This window comes from Phasianus colchicus, chromosome 20, assembly GCF_987193195.1.
Source record: "Phasianus colchicus chromosome 20, bPhaCol1.hap1.1, whole genome shotgun sequence".
Lineage (NCBI taxonomy): Eukaryota > Metazoa > Chordata > Aves > Galliformes > Phasianidae > Phasianus > Phasianus colchicus.
This window is the reverse complement of record NC_143455.1, coordinates 2,322,048-2,339,966: the sequence shown is the minus strand read 5'-3', so window position 1 is coordinate 2,339,966 and position 17,919 is coordinate 2,322,048. Positions and strand designations below refer to the sequence as shown.

The following is a 17,919-nucleotide window of genomic DNA, read 5'->3' as shown; positions in this document are numbered from 1 at the left end:
CAAACATTAGCAGGGGGACACACTCTTTCCTGTGCCTCTCACTCCCCTGAAGCTTGGTACTTGAGCAGTTTAAGAGCATTGTGGCACAGGAGCTAAAAATGAGATATGAAAGGTGCAAGGCCACGCTTTGAGCTTGCCAAGACAATGTCTTGCCAATGGCTAGAGCATCTCTGGTTGAAAGGACCTGCAGTGAGCAAAAAGAGAAATGTCTTTTTGGAGAAAGAAAGAAGGCACCATCACAGCTTTTCTCAGCGATGGCTTGGTGGGACTAATTTAGAGATTCTTATTTCTTGTATCATGGCTTTAAAGGGGCAGTGAGTGGAATTCCCCTGCTGTCTGTTTGTCAAGAGTACACTAGATCCTGTCCTGAATAGTGGTGACTGCAGAAAAGAACATTTTAAAAACGATTGGTGAGGAAGTCTCAGCCTGCAGACTGGGCAGTCGGTGGGGAGCTCTGCAAACATCTCTGTGTGGGACACTCACACTGTGCTGCTTTCAGTTTCCCATCAGCGTTGCTGCTGGGTTCTGATGCTGGCCCTGGTCTCCATGCCACTGCCATGACATCTACGTTTGCATGGCTGACATTGCAGCGAGGGAATCTCTTGCTTGTAGAAAGTCCCAGAATAATTTGTGTCTTCAGCTTGCGTGAGTCTGCATCACATGCTATTTCTGTTTCTCAAGAAAATGCAGTTACTCCAAAATGCAAGCTGAATGTGGGAGCAGTCAGCATCTGATTGTCTTAGTCCAGGTCAAGCTGCAAAATAGCTGCAAAATGCTGCAGTCCTCACTCAATTTCTGCTGAGTTTATGTCTCTGGGAGGTCCCCTGGCTTCCGAAAACTGCTGCTGGTCTGCTCAGGGCTAAGGAGGGTGGCTGTATTGCCCTGCTGTAATTAACTACCCATGGGTACCAGCTCATGAGTGGTTGTTGTTCTCGTGTCTCCCATCAGCTCCCATGTGACCACAGAGGTGGACAAAATTTCTGCTTTATTTTCACCCCATGCCTTTGTGGATTGGCTGGATTGCAGTTTCCACATTGCTCTTACTGAACATTGCTGGGACTACTTTTCTCTCGCTTCCTCCCCTTGCAGCTCTGACTGCCCAGGGCCAAATTCTGAAAACATCAGAGGGGTTCCTCAGGGGATCCATGAATCTGATGGTATCCCCTGCAAATGAGGGTGACAGTGGTTCATGCTTCTTTACTTGGAAGATGACAAAAGCATTGGGATAGGCTGTCCAGAGAGGTAGTGGAGTGTCCTTCTCTGGAGATACTTAAAATCCTCCTGGACACTTTTGTGCACAGCCTGCTCTGGGGAACCTGCTTTGGCAGCGGGACTGGGAGGTCTCCAGAGGTCCTTTCAGAGCCCCTGTAACTGTGATTCTGTGATTCAAATCAGGACAGCTGCTCATCGTTTTGCTTCTGAGATCATCTTTCTCTTAAATAGCTGAGAATTGCCCAGAAGCTGCTGGCAGTGCCATCAGCCCTGGCAGCTCTGAGGCCATGCAGGTTCGGGTACCTGTGTCTCCACGCAGCTGGAAGCAGCATGTTGCTCTGCATGCAGCCAGGTGTGACCTCTAGTCAAGCCTGGCTGCAAACTCAACCCACTTCCAGCTCCAACACCGTATTCTGCAGCCTGCTTTGCCTTGCTATCTCTGCTCAGGCTTAGGAGGATACTTTTATCTGCTCCATAACATGGAAATGATCTCCTGCTGCAGCTCCCTGGAGCTGGAGGCTTGTCAGTAACACTGTGATGAGAATGAGAAGCTCATTACCAGCAGAAATGCTGGTTTCACTCTGAAGTCACTAGCATTTTGCTGTGGTTGACTTCTGTACGTGTACTAATGCATTTCATCTGTGAATGGCTCCATGAAATTGACCTTATTAAAGCACATACTTTGTTTTCAAAGGTCTCTGCTGTAACAGCAGAAAGCCAAGTGGCATGCTTGTGAGGATTTCTTGGGTCAGTGACTTACTGACCCAAGAGCTGCTCCTTCCAGCACTCCTCCCCAGAGGCCTGGGGATCTCAAGTAGACAAAGTTTGCAGAAATGTTGACTTCTGCTTTTGTTTGTTATGAATCAAGTCTGAGGGTGAAAGAAGTGTAAGCTAAGCTGAGCGTATTGCAATATCCATGTTTCCATTATTGCACTATCTGAGCTTGTTGCAGGCTCTGAAACGTTTGGTCATGCAACTGCTGGGTAAGGAAGGAAGTGTTGTTATTCCTGCTTTGCATGTGGGAAGCAGCTTTGGGGGATAAGAATGGGAGCTGTCTTGCACAAGGATATGCCTGCCTAAAAATTGGGGCCTCTAAAGTCACTGAGTCTGCTGGCTGCTCCTGGAAGGGTTCAGTCTGGATGGGATGGGATGGGATGGGATGGGATGGGATGGGATGGGATGGGATGAGCTGACTGCTGCGTTAGGTGCTCTGTCTGTCCATAGCTGTTGGCCTGCTTAGAAATTCACCTCATTTTTGCAGAGGTAAAGTTGCAGGGGATTAATCCCATCTCTGGGTTGGACCCAGAGTAGAGTGGATGTGGATTCTCTAAAGTCACCAGATCAGTCTGTTGCTCAGTTGCCTTGCTTCATGCCTTGAATTCCATTGCTTTTTGACTGGATGATAACCCTGAAGTCACCAGCCTTAAACACCTTGATGTAAGAAACAAGATGCTGACTTTTGGCCGGTATTCCTTGCCTTGAAATGGTTGTACAGCAGATTCACAAATGTATTTGTGGTGTAAAGGACTTTCCTCATTCACTGTGTTGGTAAGAGCCTTCATGGGGATGCCAGCAGGGCCGTGGTGCTCAGAGAAGAGGCTGAAAACCACTCTAGCAGAAAGGGCATCCAACAGAACAGTTAGATTGAACACTGATTGTCCTGCTCAACCCACTCTGGATGTTTCTGGTGTTTGTTTTGGGCAGATGGCATCCTGTGTGCCCAGAGCCTTCCAAGACATCCCACTTTGTGCTGGCTCCTGCATGTCCTGTTTTCTCAGTAATTCCCAGTGAGGTGCAAATTATGGATGTTGCATTATGACCTTGTGACTGTCAGCCTGCGCCTTGCTGCTAATTAATGCATTGTAATTCCTGTGCTAGTAGATATTGCCTCTAAAAATATCTGGAGGTGCCTCACTGGTAAGGTTACAGCAATAGGTTTTAAGCAGGCAATATGCTAAACACTTTCTGGCTGTCGTGTAGGAAGAAGCTTCTTGTAGTGAGGCTTAGCAAGATCCTTATGGGAAGGGAGATGGGAGATTTTGTCCTTTAAAGATGACATTTCTGTTGTTGTCAGGGGAAAGCCAAGTTATTGCAGCTGTAATGAGAACAGTGTTTAACTGTTGGAGTGATCCTTGGAGCTGCTGTCCAGATTGAAAGCAAGACCCAAGTGGGTGAGGTGTGTGATTCCTGGCCTTCAAACACGTGCTGGGCAAGAAAATGGAAAGCCAGGAGCAAAGGGATGGAAGGAGGCTTTCCCCCAGTGACTGGTTGGTTGTAGCTCTTTGGGGGCTGCATGAGCCCAACCAAGCTGTGTGTGCTGCAGTTTAGGAGCAGCACTAGAAGTCATTGCTTGGATCTGGGCTGCAGCTTTTGCGCATGGTTCCCTCCCCTCTGCCGAGCTTTGCACCCTGCTTTGCTTTGCACTTGCTTAAATGCGACTGTTAGGCTTCCTGGAACTCTCTGGCCCAAACCAGAGCCCTTTGCACGCTGCCAGCCCGCAGCACGGTGTTGTGGGTGCCACGTGTGGCCCTCGGATGTGGCAGGAGTATGAAATCATTGTCCCAAATAGGAAATGGTGGCACAACTTCCCCCAGCTCCAGGGCACTTCTCCTTTTGGCAGCAGCATGAGCGGGAAGGTGAAGTAAGAAGATCTCTGTAGAAAATGCAGAAGTGCAGGTTGCTCTTGGAAACTGTCTTGAGGGGCAAGAACTGAGATCCAGCCGGTGGGGGGAGGATGCTCCTGGGGGGGTTCATGGCTTCCACCTCAGGTGGGAAGGAAGAGTGTTCAGTGCACAGTGACAGGCACAGTCTCTGCACTGGGGATCTGCTTTCTTCTGGGAGTTCCTATCCTCCTTGTGCTGTCTGAGAGGTCTCCTGCTCATGGCACATTGCCTGGTCCCATGGGGTTATTCCCTGTTTCCTGTGCTGCTGCAGCAGCGAAGGGATCACCCACACCAGGGCTGCATTCATTCAGATGCCATCAGCTGCTGGGGAAGGACAGAGACTGCCGGGGCTTTGGCTGGAATTTTTTTTGACCTCATTTGGTTACTGAGCCCTGTGCACCCAGCAGTAGGGTGAGAATACCAGTGGGAAAGTATCTTATGCAAAAATACCTAAAGCCCATGCATTTCCAGATTCAAAGATGACTTTCCAAGGTCACAGGGTAGGTCCTGCAGTACACCCTGTGCCACATCTGCAAAGTCCTTGAGCACAACTCAGCCATGGCATGAGGCAGCTGATGGAGAGCATGAAACTGTAGGGTCAGGATGAGTGCGCTGGGAACAGGGGGTGTGTTGAAGGGATGTTATAGCTGAAGATGACTGAGGATAAGGTTCCAACACCTTGTCATGGGCCAGTATGCAACCAAAGTGTCCCTGTGCAGATGTGGTATTTCTGTAACTTGTGCTTTCCCTACATGAGTTTTTCTACAGGAGAAGGACTGGCCTGGATATAAGATTATGGAACATATATGTATGTGTGTATATGTGTATTTGCACATATATGTATGTATACGAATATGCTAGATACAGAATGTTTGTAGTCTTGGTTAGAAGTGTCTGTCCAGTCCTGCTTGCATGTGCTTGCTGACATTTTCCAACATGCCAAAGGTCCTGATCTAGTTCTGCTTCCAGCAGAGTGCTGAGCTACTTGCAGGGCTGGTCTGCTCTACTCCAAGTTGAAGTGGTTGAGCCCAGAGGCAGTGTTCACACCAAGCTGCTGGGGTGGATGTGGGACTGCAAACAGGCAGAGCAGTCCAAATAAACACAGCTATTTGGATTGCTTAGATACTGTCTGTCAGTGTCCAGCTCGCTGCTGAGTCTGCTGACCCTCTCAGAGGATGCTTTCACTTATGACAGCATGAAGGGCGCTGGTCTGTAGCACTGGATGCCGATCTCTTGTATCCCAATCTTAATCTGCAAAACTGGGGATGCTGCAATGGTGGGGAGCAACCCTACAAGTTGAGACCACCAGAGATGAAGCAAAAGCTTCCAGTGGTGGTGGGAGAAAAGGTTTTGCGTGCACAGGGCTGAGCTCTGCTCCCAAAGGCAGGAGGCAGGTGGGAGAAGGTGCCCGCCTGTAGCCTGGGTCTGTGCTGGGTGAGCTGTGCTGGGGGATGGGCTGCTATGGGAGTGGGGAGCACTTCCAGCCTGGCTGTGTCTGAAGGCTCAAGGTTTCAAAGCCATTTTCTTCCCCAGCTCTAATTTTAACAGCCTCGCTTGGGATAAGTGCTTTGAAGCCTTAATTGCAATTATGAATCTTCCTCTGTTCCCAGCTTTCCCCTAATTGGCTTCCTGTGAGAATTTACAAAGCTGGTAAAAACAAAACCCTCTGGTTTGGTGAGGGAGGCAGTGCTGTGAGATTGCTGAGCCCAAACACAGCGTGGCTCAGCCGGGACTTTGCGCTGCTGTGCCACGAGCAGAGCCGAGCCGGGCACTCACAACAGTGCCATTATACAGAGCGTAAGCTGATTTACATGCTTGCATTTGGAAAGTGCTAATCTGTTTAGATATTTTTTTTTTCCTTCTTTTTTTTCTCTTTTCACCCCTCTCTAATCTTCTGCGGGCCCTGCCAGGTTCCCAGCTCCTTTGGCTGGAATAGGGCCCCAGCTCAATCCTTTATCTGTCTATTTGGCAGCCCCTGGTGAAGTCGTTAGCGAACGAATGACACTTTTTTTTTTTTTTTTTTTTCCCTGCTCATTAATTAGATTTACAGAGCCGAGCGGCTGCTGCAAAAGTCTGGGCAAGGCAGTTCTGTATTTTGTTTCTTAGGAATTTGGGTTTTGAAAACTACCCAAAGCTTTGCGTTGGTTCTGGTGCTGGCGGTTGGATGTGCAGCTCCGGTGCGTGTGCTGCTGCTGGGAACACGTGTCCGCTCACACACAGCTCCATTCCTCCCATCTGCTGCTGCATGAGCTGTTCTCATCCCTCTCCATCGTTTTTTTGCTGCTGGAGGATGGGTGTCTGGGTGCTGAGCTCCTGAGGTGCCCGCGGCAGGATATCTTGGTTAAGGCAAGTGGTTTTGTGGGTTGCAAATAACCTCTGTGACATATCACTGTTTCTTTTTTCATTTAATTATGCATTTCGGTGTGTCCTGCTTTGCCAGCTCTACCTGCCGAGGTTGTAAACGGGATTGGGATGACTACATCAGGAATTAGAAATAAGGGGATGGAAGGACCACAGTGCCATCATTCCTCTGCCAATGAATCCCAGATGGGGTTGCTGGGTGTGCTGCAGCAGGGCCTTGCTTCTGCTCTGGAAGGAGGAAACTGAGGCACGGAGAGGTCACTCGTCGTGCCTTGGCATTGGGTTCTTGGTTTCTATTGGGGGCTTTCGGTTCCTTTTGTAACCACTAGACAGCTCTGTTCTCAGCTCATGGGGTTCCAGTTGGTGGTGCCCAGGCGCTGGGCACTCTGTGGTACCACTCCATGCTGCCATCACTTTCATCCCATTTATAAACAGACAACTGGGATGCTCTGAGTGTGGTGCGGCCACACTGCTGCTTAAAGTGAATTCACCACAGTGAATATTTGAGGGCTCTGAAGAAAGAAGGATTCTTGACAGGTGTTGGAAGTCGCAGTCAGTGCCAGCTTCATCAGTCAGCACTGAGGGCAGCGCTGGCTGTGCTGCTTCCCTCAGCTCTGGATTCATCCGCTTCAGGGCTGCATGGGACCAGACTGGCTGCAGGCAAACCCAAGGATGGAGCTCATGCTCTGCTCTCCTCATCTGTCTGCTGGCTCTTCTCAAAGTATTACAGGATTTGCCTCAGCTGATGCAAAATCCAAGCGCAGCCTTTAGAGGTGGAGGACTGCATCTGCTTGAAAGAGTTTTGTAGGGGAAGAGCTGAGGGAGGGGGTCAGAAATAACTGCAAAATGTAAAAAAAAAAAAAAAGCTGTGAGGAAAAGCAATTTGCACTTAGCCCACTTGAGAATTGCCCTCCCAGAAATGTAGTGATGTGATGCTTATCTACAGAAAGGTCCCACTGGCGGCAGTTTGCTGTTGGGGCAAATTGCCTGCTAATTTCTACTCAAGCTAGCCAATTAGTCAGCTCATTACACTTTCCTGACTGGTCTGGCGAGTGCAGCCCATTGCCAAGGGGACAGGAACTTCCCAGGGAGGTGTCGGATCAGATTGCTGTGCCTTTTGATCTCTCTGGTGTCTGGCAGAGGTGAGACATGAGCTCCAACTGTCAGACCCGGAGACCCACTTCTTTGGAGCCAATGAAGACAAAAGCAAAGAGACCTCTTGGGGTTTCCCTGGAGGTCAGAGGGAAAGGAAATGGGTCACTGCCAGGCAGGGAGAACAGAAGGGGGATCTGAAAGGTCTGTGCTATGAGCCAGCAGAGCAGGGATCTCGCTTTGCTGAGCCTCTGCTCTTCTATTTCTATCAGTAGTATCTATTTCCAAGATAGTATTATTTCATATATTCAAACAATATGTTATTTCCATTTGTTATTATTTCCAAAAATGCCCTTTGAAGCACCTCTCACAACCACTTCCAAGTGTCTGCCTCCATGTGTCCTGAGCTGTGAGTGTCGTAGATGAAATGGAAAGGGTGGAAAAGCTGAGAAAAGCTAAGGATAAATGTAACAGATGCATTCCATGCAGCTCACAGAGGGTGTAACACGCTGGCTTTAAGTTGGTGGCAGGATCCTGGTGGGGCTCGTGTCCTTCCACCACCTTCCTCTGTTCCACTTTGCCTTCCCCACTGGCTGTGGTTCCATTGCTGCACGGATAGCAGTACATTTCCTTCCTTGAAGGAGTGATTTGAGAATAAGGGCATTAAAGTAGCATACAGGTCTGGTGCTGAGGGAGTGCAGGGAGTGAATAATTCCCAAATACTGCCATTCTGGTGTGCAATTTTGGGTGCTCCAGTGGGTGGCTGTGGTGACTGGGTATAGAGGTGGAAATGGAGCAAAAGCTGATGGGAAGGGGCACGTTTGAGGTTGGCTCCCATACCAAGAGGGGGCTGAAGGCTGGCTCAGGGTGCAGGGTGGAACTGGAGGACTGTAGGGTAGAAGCCAAGATGAAAGTCATCAGAATCAGGCAGGGACTGCATGAAAAGATGTTCAATTGAGCCCTTTTGGGGAATCAACTCTGACTTGCTAAAAATACAGCTTTTGGTAGCCTGGCCTGGCCAGACATGTTTGTGAGTTTGTGAGCTGCAGCTGGAGCACAGCTCGCTCCCATCTGGGCTTGTGGGTTGGGATTGGCAAGGCTTCACTCCTTCAGTGACTGCTGCTGGTGTCAGGGGTGGCTGGCCCTGTCCCATGCTAGGCTGCCCCAAATTGGCTCCAGGCTCTCCTCTGGGTGATCTTGAGGAGGGGAATGCAGCTGACCCTGCTCAAGGGCATCAGTGCTGGGATGGGAGCATGGAGGAAGCAAGAGTGCTCCGCTTGTGTTGGTGTCCTATGTCCTTCAGGAGTATGGTCCTTCCTGAAGGTTGGTGGGCTTTTCTGGCTTGCTGGGAATTAAACCCAAGGAGCATCAAACCCTCAGGCTCTCTCTCCATGGGTCACCTCTTGGACCCACCTACCTTTTGGACCACTGTCTGTGTGTCTTGGTGAGAGAAGGAACCCAGGCCATGAGCTCCCAGTGATGTGAGAGGTTTTTGCTGGCAGCATCCTCCTGGTGAAATCAGCATTCCTACCCACCTCCTGCCTGGGACCAGGTGGAGCTGGGTGTCTGCAGAACACCCAGCTCCAGCAATGTCCTTAAAGATGCCATCTGCAATGAGGATTTGGATGACACTTTGTGGATTGGCTCCCCTGGATGGATGCTGGTGACAAATCCCATCATCACTCAAACTGGTCTCCCAGTATGGGGAGCTGTTGGTTTCATCCCAAGAGAGGTGAGTGTCAGCTTTGGGTCTGGGAGTATGACATGTGCCCAGGGCTGTGCCTTCTCACTGGGGCTCCTGTGGGTTAACTCCTGAGTTAATCTCTGCTCCGAATTCAACTTAAACATTGAAGGGTTAAAGGCTTTCTTCAGGGCTGGGGTCTCTGTTCTTTTATTAGATAACAGAACGAACAACGCGAAGCACTGAGCTGGTTCCTGCTTCAAAGCAGTCTGTCATTCAGAGCAGGTATCGCCATTGCAACACAATTTTAGAACAAAGAAAGAAAACAGAGACAAAACTAAAAACAGGAACCAGCAGATAAACAATCCGCTGGTGCTGCTGTGCTGAGCCGAGCTCCTTCCTGCTCTCAGCCATCTGGCAGGTCAGCGCAGGGGTCTGGGGGGTTCATTGGGCCTGGCTGTCCTGCTTGGCTCTTCCCAGTGGGGAAGTCAGCTGGGAAATGGTTGAAAAGCTTCTCCATTCGTAGAATGAAATAAATAATGATAAATAAAACCAAAGAACCTGCAGCACTGCGGTGTGAGCAAAGCACCTGGCTCTCCTCTTCCTAGCGTTCCTGGGAGCAATGCCACAGGTTCACCACTCTGACTTGGGTGAGATGTTTCTCCCAGCTGTGTTTGTGAGGTTGGCATCTGGCTCCAGCCCTGAGAAGCTGAATGTTGCCAGAATTTCCATAAAAGGGGTGCTGGTGAGCCGTTGAGAGCAGGAGTGTGATCAGAGCTTAGGGTTGCAGCTGCTTGGGGCTGCTGGGATGGGAAATGGGCACAACAGCATCTCTGGTGGCTGGTGCCTGTTTGGTACTGGTGTCCCTACCCAGTGCCATGGAAAACTGGTGTCAGACTGGGCCCAGGAAGGCTGACTCAGTGGGGGTCTCTTAGCAGTGAGAACCGAAATACCCGTGCATGGAGGAGGAAAATATTTTATTTGATCTGAAATTACAAGTTTCATCTACTTGTGGCTTGATTTTTACTTTCAGGGTTGCAGTCAGATGAGTGTGAATGCTGTTTCAAAATGATGGGCTGCCAAGTTTCATTCTGAGCCCTTGAGGACCCCCTCCCCCCACTCCTCCCCTTGTGCACCCTCCGTGCAGATGCGTTTTGCTGGGGTTCAGTCCGACTCACTGAGGAGCTGGCTCACTCTGAAGCAGTTTATCTGCTTTATTCTTTCTGCCAAGTTTCTTGCAGCCCTCTTATTGCTGCTACCGTGATTTAGCTTGCTAAACCCACAGCCCTCTGAAAACTTGACCCTAGGCAGCATCTCTAACATCACTGGGGCAATGGACTCGGTTCTGTCAATGTGAGTCTGGCTCCCAGTGCTTTGAATCACGGCTGAGGCTCCATCAGCTCAAAGACAGAACAGGTGTGCTGTATTAGGGCTGAGCATCTTTATTTTTTCCCATGGAGCCTTCAACTTTGAGTCTGAAATGAAAAGCAATGGCAGTGTGCTGGAGGTTTTTTGCCCTTCTGGATTTTACTTTTCTGGTGTTCTCAGCGTCTTCACCCCATGAGCCTTAAGCTCTGGCTGCTAATACGGTAATCTTAGGGATGGAATTTGGGAAATCCCATTAAATAATTCCCCTTGCAGCATCGCGAATGGCTCAGATGGAGGCATTAGCACGGAGCTGACGTGTCTTAGGCATTCCTCAGCTTCCTCTTGGCTTTCCCTTCTCATCACCTGAACTGGGCCAGCTTAGCGACGGCCGAGCATGGCAAAGCTGTGCTGCAGGGAGCTGCATTAACACAACCGCAGCCCCGACCCCAGCTGTCCCACTTCAGCAGCTCAGAGCGCTCCTCCCCAACCAGCAGACAGCCTCCCGTCCCCTGCCCGACTCTCTCAGCGGGCTGCGGCTGTGCAGAGTCGAAATCGAGTCCGCCGCTTCCCACGGCTGCACCGCTTGTGCTTTCTATGCACGGGGACGGGCAGGGCGCTGCGTTTCTTTATTTGGTGTTGCCGCCCGGGGCTACGTGATGCTGAACGCTGCCGGCTCCGACATCACACACTGCACATGTGGGAGCTTCGTGGTTCTTCCCCTCCTCCCTTTCTCCCCCTCCCTGCTCTTGCCTGGTGGCAATGCAGCCTCGCAGCTTGCTGCGTTTCCCTGGGAGCAAAGCATCGCTGCTGCAGGGCTGGAGAAGTTGCACTGAGCAATAAATCAGCTCTGCCCAGACCTTAATTCCTCCCTGCCCTCGGCTCCCCTGCCCAGCTCTGGGCATGTGATGCTCCCTGTCTCCAGGTTTTGGCTGCTTTATGACATCTGGGATGCTTTCTTGATGGACTTGCTGTTGCAGACAGAAGACTGGATGCAAAATCAGAAGTTGCTTGTGATGGGGAAGTGGCTCTTTGCCTTCGTTCTGCTCCTCCTGGGTGACTTTTTCTCATCTCCAGCGAGGATGATGCTCCAGCCCTTGGCTGCCCTGGTCTTCCTATTCCTTTCTAGGCGGGGGACCCCCCTCACCTCCTGACCAGAGATGTTTTCATTCTGCTTCACAGTGGTGTGCTGTGGCCCCAGGCCAGGAGAGCAGCAAAAATGATGGCCGTGCAGCTGCTGGGAGCTGCTTAGCACTCGAACCATCCTGCAATTTGCTGCTTAGGGATGCTGTGTCCCAGCTGTGGGCTTATGAGGTACCCCTGACTGTGCCTTGCCACAGAGCCATTTCCTTTGGCAAATTTGTATTGTGAAGTGGTCTGGACTTCTTTCTGTAAAGAAGCCTAAGTGTTCTGCAAACACTTAATGTCTGGGTCTACGGTTTGTCTCATCCAGTCCAGATCTGCTTAACTACCTTTAGGTGCCCTTTAATATTAAAAGGTCTCTGAAACCACTGTTGCACGTTAGGTGCTTCCCCTGTCTGTGATGGGAGTCTCTCATTCAGCCCCGTTCTCAGGCACAGTGAGAGCAAGGAGCGAGCTCTATGTTTTAGTAAGCTTTCCAGTTCTCATGACTGCTGGTGGAAATGAGCCTTTGCAGCTCAGCAGGACATCACTGCCCTTCAGAAATGGGCTGTTCCAGATGCTGATGGGCTTTCTCAGCACTGTCCTGTCCTTCCCAATGGAGATACATCCCAGTAGCTGGAAACCTCAAAGATGGAGTTTGTCAGTGATGAACGAATGCTTATTCCTGGCTGTAGTTCTGCACACTCCATGTGTCCATGTTTTCCTGTGTTCCTCGTTTAACACAACAGCAATTTCATCTTTATGTGGTTTTGGTTGTCTCAAAATCTCCCTTGGTCTTGATGTCTCTATCACAAGTGCACCACTCTGGATTTTTCTCCTTGGTGTTGCTTTGTGCATCCTACTTCCTCACCACCAAACCCCTGAGTCTGCATTGCTCCTTGAGGTTGTTTCTGCTCTGGTTCGTCCTCTGGTACCCTGATGGCAGCAAGTATTCACAACAATAGCCCCAATTGTATTTGGTCACCCCTCAGTGTGCCTTTCCAGCCCTGAAAAGGAGGGAGGGGATAGCAGTACATCCTTTTTCCTGTTGGGTTTTTTTTTGCTGTTTGTTTGCCTGTTGGTTGTCTTTCACTATGTGTAAGTACAGCAGATAGCATCAGGGGGGCCTTGGTGTGATTCACGTTTGTCACCTGCCCTGAGTAGTTCAGTTCAGTGCTTCACGGATGAGAAGAGGGGGCAGTTCTGTAGGTTGCACTTCTCAAGTAACCCAAGGCAATTTTTTCAGCCTTTGGGCTCATTCTCAAACCCGTACTTTTACTTGGCAGCAGTAGAGGCGGTGCTCTGGGCAAGCCAACATGTAGTGGGTGGGCGTGTGGGTGGTTTGCAGGGATGTGGGTGCTGGCACCCAAGCAGATCTCACTTGCATTGCCCTCTGTGGCCTCATCAGTGGTTGGTGTTGTTGGTTCTTCTGTGCCAGGGTTCAGTAAGAGCTCGGTTTGGGTGTTATCAGACACGTTTTGGAAAAGATTATCCATGTCATAGCGTCACAGAATGATTTGGCTTAGAAGGGACCTTAAACCCACCCAGTTCCATCCCTCTGGGCTGGCTGCCTGGTCTTGGGCACTTCCAGGGGTGAAGCATCCACTGCTTCTATGGTCAGCCTGTATCACGGCCTCTCTGCCCTTACATTGCTTCTCTGCTACGGAGGCTCCCTGGAGGTGAGGTTTTGTAGCCGAAGAAGCAAAGGTCAGTCATGATCCCCACCACAGCATGAAGTGCTGTTACTTCTTGGGTTAAAAGCAGCTTTTCTGCTTGCTCAGCAGGACAGGAACCTGTGGGTCTGTAAGGAAATAATGTGGTGCCGGGGTGTTTGCATGGTACGCTGTCCTTTGCAAGCGCCCCAAAAGGATGTTTGTCAAACCAGTTGCCTCCAGGATCTTCTGATATGCTGCCTTTGTGCAGCTTGAACAGGCATCTTATCACCTCCATCTTGCTGCTCTTTGATGCACCAGCGCTCGCTTGAGCTGTAAATACATGATGGTTGAAGTTTGAATCTTAAAACTTGCAGGTTCCTCCCCTCTTTGCCCTGATTTCTACAAAGACTTCCTCCAGCTGCTCCTGCTCTCAGCTCTGAGTTTCTATCTTTGGTTCCTGTGCATGGTGTAGAGGTGGCAATAAAATCCTGCAAGCTAAGGATAGTTAAAGCCAAGAACTCAGTGTAATCTAAGAAAAGCAGTGTGTTTTTGTTGATGGGGCAGAAACCACGCATGCACCATCTGCTGCAGTGCAATGGAGATGCAGCTCCCAGGGTTCCTGTGCTGCTCTGCTCCTGTTGCACCCTCCAAGGAGGCAGCAGGCTGAAGTACTGCTTAAGGGACATGACCTTGGCCAAGGTCCCTGCTGATGCACTGGTATGAGGACCTTGCCCTGAAAAATAGCTCTGCTTAGAATCCATTTGCTTTAATTCCCAATTAAGTGCTTTTCCTTCTCTCGCAGCATCAGCCCAAGCTCCTTTTTCCTTTATCCTCATCAGAATTGCTGCCCTTTTGTCCTCAGTGCCCTAAGCCCTGCTGCAGCAGTAAGCCAAGTGCTGAGGTTCCTCAGTGTGCTAACCCATGGGTCAGCAGCTTTGCAAGGCAACCCACATCTGTCCTTCCATCCTTCCACCCGCTGCCACTGCCCATGGACCTGGGCAGTGTGTTCATGACCTGCTCCCGTGGGTCAAGCACTTGTTTTTCCTTCCAGTTTCCTGCTTGGGATGCTCAGCCAGTGGCCTCAAAGCAATCAGGGCAGGAAAGGGAGTTATCCTGCTGTGAAAGTACCCAGGGGCTTTCTCTGGCAGAGCAGGGCTGTGCTTCCCAATTCAGATTTCCCTGCAGGAAGGTGGAGGACTTTCAGCCACAGGAGATACTGTTTTACAGGATTTGCTGTTCTGGAAGGGGAGATCTCAACTTATTTGATGTCTGCCTGCATTTTTCCTCTTTGGGAAGGTGGCTGGGAGCCAGCAGGACGTTGGCTGCAGTGCTGCCTCTGAGAGCATTGGGGTGGGCAGGCAGGGATCTGCTTGCTGCTGGGGGCAGTGCCTGGTGTACCCACAGAAGATGGTTGAATTCTCTTCACTCCTTCACTTGGGAAGACCAACACTGGATTTGGTCTTTGAGCATCTCCTTCTGTTCCCACCTAAGAATAGTGTCCTGGGCTCCACCACAATAGAAGGAAATCAGGGAAGTTCTTTGGACAACAGGGCTTATGCTGGCCTTAACACAGAAAAGTGCCTCACCATGCAGAGAAGCAGATGTGTGCCTCCCAAGTCACCTTTCCACCTGCCTTGTCCCCGCCACGTGGAGCTGCTGGTGGCCTCTCTCATCTCCTTGACTTGGATGCGCTAAGCAGAGGAGCAGCAGCACTTGGGCACCAAGGGCTTCAGGTCTCCTTTGCTCTAACCCTGAGCTGGAAAGCTGAGAAAAGGAAAGGTTTGAAGGCACGAAAGGCACCAAAGGCAAGTAGGGTAACCGCAGCCTGTCTCAGCCAAGTGGAAAACACATGTCATGGAGCTGGGAGTGCCTGAGGGCTCTCTGTGGCCTCAAGATTCATAAGCCAGCAGGAGAATCCGTAAATAAATGGACTGATTTTTTTTGCTTCAAAAACATCAGGATTTTGGCAAACCTTCTGCCTGAAAGCAGAAGAACAGCAATCAGTGAATCCCCTCTTTCTGCCAAAGGATGAGTGCTTACCTATTCAGTGCGGGTTAACAGGAAAAACGTGATTGCTTTGCCCACCTTTTTAACCGTGACACATGGAGGAAGCAAACTCAATTGGAAACCTCTGCATCCATTTGGGTTACTGGGACAATTTCACAGATGCTTCGGGATCCTTTGCCCCATGCTTGTGGCATTGCTTAAATTGTTGCTCATTTCTTCAAAACAAAGCCATGAGGCAAGAATGCTCTGTTCCGAAGGAAACCAGAGGGCTCCAGTGTTGTCACAGCAGTAATGGTGGTGGTGTGATGCAAGGCTGACAGAGCCAACTGTACTCTTGTCGTGAGGTCCCGTGCGCAGATCCATGCTGTGGTTCCTGGTTCTGCTCTTGGTCTGTTCCTCCTGCCACCTCCATTGGGGCAGTGATGGAGGAGATGTTTTCGTGGGCAGATGTTTGCCTCTGCTAAGCAGCCATATGTATGGACTGGGTGATGGGAGACAGAGAGGGCTCCAAGTGGATGAGGTCTAGCTGTGCTGTGAAGAATTCCAACCCCTTCTGACTGCTGATGTAGCACAGGGACTTTATGGAGGATAAGGAATGTGCTTGGAGAGCTGAAGGTTTGCCTTCTTCTCCCAGCTGTGCCACAAGTCGCTGTGGGACAGCAGAAAAACTGCTTGATGTTTCCAAGCATTGACTTCTCTCTCTTTTAAGTGGTGACGACAGCTTGCCCAGTGCTGGGAGGCTGCTTTCACAGTGTGCACTGTTACTACTGGAGAAGAGAAAGCAATCTTGTCTTAGGGACATCCGGGGCTTGAAGTCACATAGTTGATTTGTAGGACAGGTGTCCAACCTGTGAGCAAGGGGCAAGAAGGCAGGGAAACCCACTGCTTCTGCAACATGCTGCTCTGCTTGGACATGATCCAGGCAGTCACCAGCCTTGGTGATGAGGGTTTTGGGGCACCCCGGGCATGCTGCAAAACGTAACCACTGCTTTCACCCTGCAGTGTCTGTGCCATCCCTTCCAAGCACCTCACACCGACCGGCCAGCCTGCAGGGAGGGTCAAGATCTAACAGCTCTGCTGCTGGGAGTCTGGCTGGAGTTGGGGAGAGGACAGATTTCTGTGTTTTTTTTTTTTGTTTTTTTTTTTAATCAATGCTTACCCACCCTCCCATCAATCTGAACCCTTGACCTTAACCCTGGTTTCTTCCCAGCTCTGTGGGAAGTCCGATTACATCCAGAACTGCCCCCTGCCTTGTGTCATTTTGTCCAGTGTGGGTGGAAAGGAAGGGAGAGTTTGGGGAATAAACAGCAGAAGAGGTTGAAAAGTTCCCTCTTGCTTGCGGTGAACACACAGAGCTCTCCCATGAAAGATGCCTCTGTAAGCACCCCTTGGGTTGAATCCTTGTGTGGTCCATAGCACACCAGGGAGAAGAAAACAAAGGCTCTGTGTTTTCTCCGGTTTAGAACTCAATGATAAAATCTTTGTCATCTTTCGTCCTTATGTTCCCTGCCTGCTCTGTGCTGAGGCATTGGGAAGGGGCAGCTGGGCTGGCACAGGGTTCTCCTCATCACCCTTTCCCTCCGAGAGCTGAGCTGTGCTCCGGAGCAAGCTGATGTGCAGGAGGTGTATTTCTGTGAGCGGGGTGTTGGAACGGTGCTGGTGAGTCATGCCGTGCTCTTAGTCACTGCTTGCACCACGAGTCATGACTAAGGTGCTGTGCAGCTCCGCTCTCATTCAGTCCCCAGCACAGCAGCAGGGCGCTTCGCGGGCGTTCCTCACACTGTGGATGTGCAAAACTTTAGAAGATGTAAGAACAAACCGTGGCAGTGGCAGGTGAGGCAGGAGCACGGGAGCCTTCTCAGGGCAAAGGAGAGATTTCCCGTGCAAGAGGCAGATGGCTTCACTTTCACCTGCTCGGAGCTGAGGGATGGGTGAGTGTTGGGACCGGAGCCTCAGCCCTGAGGTGAACTTTCTGAGGGATTGATGGCAATTAGGGGCTACTTATTAGCAGCCAACATTGGGCAGACTGGGGAAATCAAATATTTTGGGGTAGCTTTGGGAAATGTATGACTGTCCTGGCCAGGCTGACAGCAAAAGTCTCATTGACAGGTGTCTTTTGTAATATTGGCAAGTTTTATTTCCTTTTCCTGGAATATTTTCATGCACTTGTGCCACCTGTAACCAAAAGGCGAGAGCCTTTCTCTGTGCGCTGGTGGCAGAGAGGTGACTGTCCCAAGGTCTCTGGGAACAGTAGGGCTGGCACTGCAGGGGATGCTGGACTCTCTGCCCTGGGAACCTCTTTGCTCAGCAGTGGAGCAGATCTAAGGAGAGATTCTGGGCAAATGGGTTTTGATTTCCTGATGTCCCAGCGTTTGGAGCGGGTGGGATAAAATCCTCATGCCCCCAGTGCAATCTGTCTGAGGTCTGGGCTGGCACCTGAGCTGTGGGGAGAGCTGAGAAGCAGCACTTTGTGAAGGGGGCACAGCCAGACACACAGTCCAGAGTTTCACAATGCCTGTAGATGCTGGGGCTGAGCTCCCACTGATATTTTCCAGCATTGCCACAGGGCCACATGGCATCCTGTCTACGTTGGCTGCACGGCAGCAAGGGGACAGTGCTGGAGGCACCAAGGATGATCCACGCATAATGCAAGCAATGGAATCTTAAAGACTGCCATTGCTTTTCCCCTGCAAGGTTCTGCAGCTGTAAGCAGTGCTATCTCTGATGGAGGCTAATCCACAGACATGTAAGTGGGACTCCA

At 50.5% G+C, this 17,919-nt stretch overlaps 1 protein-coding gene across 5 annotated transcripts in view; it reads left to right on the top strand.

Moving 5' to 3' along the window:
• Positions 1 to 17,919, top strand: part of PIK3R5 (phosphoinositide-3-kinase regulatory subunit 5) — a 47,187-nt gene that overhangs the window by 8,258 nt on the left and 21,010 nt on the right. Inside the window, exon 1 of one of the 5 annotated variants that reach the window (XM_090122215.1) lies at positions 16,269 to 17,089. The exons of the other annotated variants lie outside the window; for them this stretch is intronic. The gene's annotated coding sequence lies outside the window, so the exon portion shown is untranslated. Of the gene's footprint in view, positions 1 to 16,268; positions 17,090 to 17,919 lie in introns of those variants that run through there. 5 annotated transcript variants of the gene reach the window in all.